Source organism: Triticum aestivum, chromosome 2D (genome assembly GCF_018294505.1).
Source record: "Triticum aestivum cultivar Chinese Spring chromosome 2D, IWGSC CS RefSeq v2.1, whole genome shotgun sequence".
Taxonomy (NCBI): Eukaryota; Viridiplantae; Streptophyta; class Magnoliopsida; order Poales; family Poaceae; genus Triticum; species Triticum aestivum.
Window position 1 is genome coordinate 494,868,400 of NC_057799.1, and position 4,492 is coordinate 494,872,891.

The window sequence follows — 4,492 nt, forward strand, 5'->3', positions numbered from 1 at the left end:
TGGTGGATACGGGTCCTCATGGACTGTGTCAAGACAGGAACGTGAAGTGATATGTGGGCGGAGAGCGTGTTCGTGAGAAAAGACAGGAACGTGAAATGATATGTGGGCGGAGAGCGTGTTCGTGAGAACTCTCCGGCGGGTCAGGTCTCCGCGAGCGGATCAGTTCGTCCGTGGACGTGCAGGATGAGGATAGCACAGGTTGGTTTAATATCCCCGGCGAAGAAATACGGGCCAGTGCGTATCGTATGGTCTGTGCATGCCTTTGTTTATGGTGAGAACTGACTAGCTCCGATCGGGACAAGTCGTGCTGATTTTGTGTTGGAAATGAATTTGGGATAGGGACTACGTACTAGTCAAGCCATATATGTATTTCTGAAGAATCCCGGGCTGGCTTGGTTGTTATTGTTCTGCAATCAAGCAACATGGCCATCAGTGTGTTAGAATGCTGGTCTCTTGACAATTTGTTGCTCTACTTAGTGGCAGTATTTAAATCGATTGTGTACGTTGGTCAAGAACTCAAGATAAAACCCTTCAAAAAATAAAAATAAAAGAACTCAAGATAACAAGCACTTCCATTTCATGCTATTGGAGCTGGTAGAAGAATCTCAATGCCTGTGATGTCTACGCCTCTTCTGCGAGGAAAAAAACAGGTCCACGTATAGCGATAGGGATACTGCAATCTTTTGATCCGTTGTTCTATTATTAGTGTTCTGATACGGTCGTTATAAGTGCTTTCAGATTTGTAAAAGAAGCATGGATGCTCCCACACTCTAAGCTACTGGAGTAGTTTTAAAAAAAAAAAACCCTGCTCAGCCAATTCGAACGAGACAAATCGTGGACGCCGGTCTGATGCTATGGTAAGACTTTATCCTTTGATCAGTGATTCAGTGATCTCCAAGTGCTTTTCCACTTGATCGCGACTTGTTCAAAGAAGGCAAAAGAGTCTACCAGTGAAAGCTCCGGATCGAAAGCTGAAACCGCCTCTAACTTAAACCCTTCTACTGCTGCTGGAATCTTCTAGAACGCCGGAAAGGTGCGGCGAAAAGCCGAGTGCCTCCCACTGTGGCTTACCGCCCAAACCCTCGTGGCCTTGAGCGACAAACGATTTGATTATGGCACCGCTTTCAGGTCCATGCCCGAATCTGATCACAGTGCTGATTCGATATGTTATCTTATTATTAAGCACGTACGGAGTAGTATTTAGTTTTTTTCCCACGAGTGCTCGCACTTTGGATTGCGCTGACTGCTGCGTGTCAAACAACTACTGAAATCCAACTAGTCACTCTGAGAAAAAGCTTCAGGTTCAGCGGGAGACACTCGCTTGATCAGCGGTGCCGCTGTAGCGGCAACAGAGCAGCCAGCCGGCGAGGAGGAAGCATGTGCATGCACGCGCCGATCAAGCAGCGAGCTGGCCCGTCGCCTGACGGAGACGAGGCAAAGGCAGCGATGAGCTGCGCCGAAGCGCCCGCCGGGCACGATCGACCAGGCGTCGCCGTCCCGATGGCGAGGTAGCGCCGCTGTGGCGCCACCCGCGCCTGCCGCGGCCCGGTCGACCTCGGACGCGTCGATCGTCCCATCGGCGTCGCCTCTCCGGCAAAGGGAGATTCCTCTCCTTTTCCCGCGCCGCGTGCCATCCCGTCGACCGCACCTCGCCCGATCACCGGCCGTGCGCAAAACAAGACATCCCGGTCGCCGGCGCACTTCGGCGGCCACTAGGCTTTCCCCGGCCGATCCCCGTTGCTGTTCGATGTGCATGTGCATGTCCCGGGTCACCTTTGGAAGGAGAGAACTTTTTTTTTACTTGGCTTGGGCGATGCGAACGAAAAAAAAAGGAGATTGGTTGGTAAGTGTCAATTTTCAGTGCGCGCGGGAACAGACGTGCCGGCCAAAGCGTTGTCTTTTCAGGCGAACGGTGGCTTGGATAGCCTCGGGGAGGTCGTTATCTAGTCTGGTTTATTGACCGAAACATGGTGGAGTCGAAGAAACTTCAGCAACGTCGCAAAATGAAAAGAAGATAAACTAAGCAAGACGTGCAAGTGTAAGCATGGTATAGTAAGCAAAATCAAGGAATGTTCTTGAAACACCTATCTCTGATCGGTAAGATGGAATCGTCTGCAGCTTAGAAACAAGACAAAAAGGACTAACAGCTTGTTTACTCAGGTTGATCGATGCTCAAGAATTCTTATTTAGGCAGTTCATATTACGGATCCATCTATAGTGTTTTCATCTAAGGTTGCAATTTTTCATGTGTTGTGCAGTAGCACATTGTTACATGGAGTTTTTTTTTGAAAAGGAGGATAACCACTGGCCTCTGCATTAAGCGATGCATACACCCCTTGTTCAACATAACCTAACAAAACTAGTACATGGATCAATTCAAAGTCACCTTCTTCGAGGCAATAGTCCCTACACCTACAAGCTTGATGATGTGCCCCGACCTCGCATCAACACACACCATCTACTCCGGTGACCTCACCAAGCCGCCCGCCAGCAAACCGAGAGGCGAGAGCACCAACAGGTCCAACAGACACTCTACGAGCACCGCATGCACACGCTCTAGAACCAGCCACCGCTATCTTCCACCATCCCACCTTCAAGAGCGATCAACACATTCACCTTGTCAGGCCATACTATCGTCGACGCCACCACAACGCCAGACAACACCACCAGCTGCGCGCGTCCAACAACACGTGTCCGTCGCCGAAGCTCCGCTCCGCCACGTCGCCCGCCGCCGTCGCTGCGGTAGATGCAACACCGCTCCACCTCATAACCCCTCCAGCCAGCTGCTGCTCCAAAACCATGGCCCTAGGAGGGAGAATGACACAGAAGACACCGTAGTCATCCGGTCCAGGAGACCCAGATCTAGGGTTTCCCCCAGAACAGCCCGTGCAAGGTGAGCGTCCAGCCTATGGAATGCGCGATCGGGATCAAAGCTCTTCCAGACGACGCCCCAAAGGGCGATGTGACAAGGACAACGTCATGCCCAACCCGATGTCGGGTCTTAGGCTTTGGCCCAAAGATCTTGAAGCAGGTGTAGGAGAGCATGTAGATCTCCATGGCGGCGCCTCCAAGGCGGGAGACGACGTCCGCGAGCGCCGCCGCCGCCGTCCGGCAACAACCGGACATGCCTTCACTCGGAGCATCTCCAACAACAACTCCACGCACTGCAATCCACTGAAACTGCTCACCTCCAGTGCAATAACTAATTCGATGCACAGGGGCCACCACTAACCTCCCCAGCAACAGGCAAGGAGCTGCCCAGACCACCATCTAGCTTCTCGCCACGACCCCAGCCGCCAACATTAATGAACAGACGAGGCCCACCCAGGCCCATTGTCCCTACAGGGCCGCTTGCGATAGATCTGAAACCCGTAGGGGGCAGGCTTGCCGGAAGACGCCTCGGAATCCATGGCCGGTTAAAGCTAGCCTTTGGACGGCATAGGGCGGGCGTGTCGACGAGCGCCACCTCGCTGTCGGAGGCGCCGCCACGCCGAGGAAGACCGTTGCGGGCCAAAGCCCAGATTACGCGCCATGAAGCGGCCCGCTGGCGCTGACGCCGCAAGGGTTTTGCCTGGCGACGCCCTCCGGCGACAGCGATGAGGGAAGGGCAGTGGGGGGCACTAGCTATGGGATCTGTGCGCCCCGATGCTGCTCAGTGAGCAGGACGAGAGCGATCGCCAAAAAACTGGCCTTGTTCCATGGAGCTAGGGTCCAAAATAGGAATTAAAAAGTGTTTACACGGCTCTACCGCTCGGGATAACCATGTTTCATCAAATTTTGGTCCTTGGTAATTAGAGATCTGGAATGGGAGTTGAAGGATGAGTGATTAAAAGGTCCCCTGACTACTTAAAAGAAACGAGAGTTTAAAGTGGGAAGTGCAACTGGGGTTAAGGGAGCCAGCTCCCACCAATTTTTTCCATGGGACGCTTGTTAAATAGAGTGTGAGTAAAAATTCATTTCCAACGTCTAATCCCTTCACAAACTCCCGGTGGTAATCCAATTCGGTGTCTTCGGTGTTGCTGGTGCAGGACCTCTCGTTTGGTGTCCCTTGAGTTTGCTTCTCTGATGTCTTTTGGCCTCAACAGACTCCCCATTGTTGGTGTCTCCTTACGGCCATGTTCGGTTAATCCCCTTGCCACAGGGATTGAAGGGGATTGGGGAGGTTTGAGAAGGATTTTGACTCACAAGGGATTTGATCCCCATCAATCCCTGCCAATCCTCTTCAAAATCTCTGTCAACCGAACAAGGCATGCATGTGCTCATGACATAACCAGTGCTGTATTACCCAATCCCTACATGGTTGAATTCTTTGCATTGTGTTGTAACTTATACTTGGAGCTTTTTTTTGTGTTTTTTGGGGTTGCTTGCTTCGGCAAGATATTTTGCCACCAGTGTTGTATGGTTTTCGACCTAGTTTCCCACATAAAGTAAATCATGGCTTTTGACCCGGTTTCCCACATAAACCGACTCATTCTTTTGAATTGAGATCAAT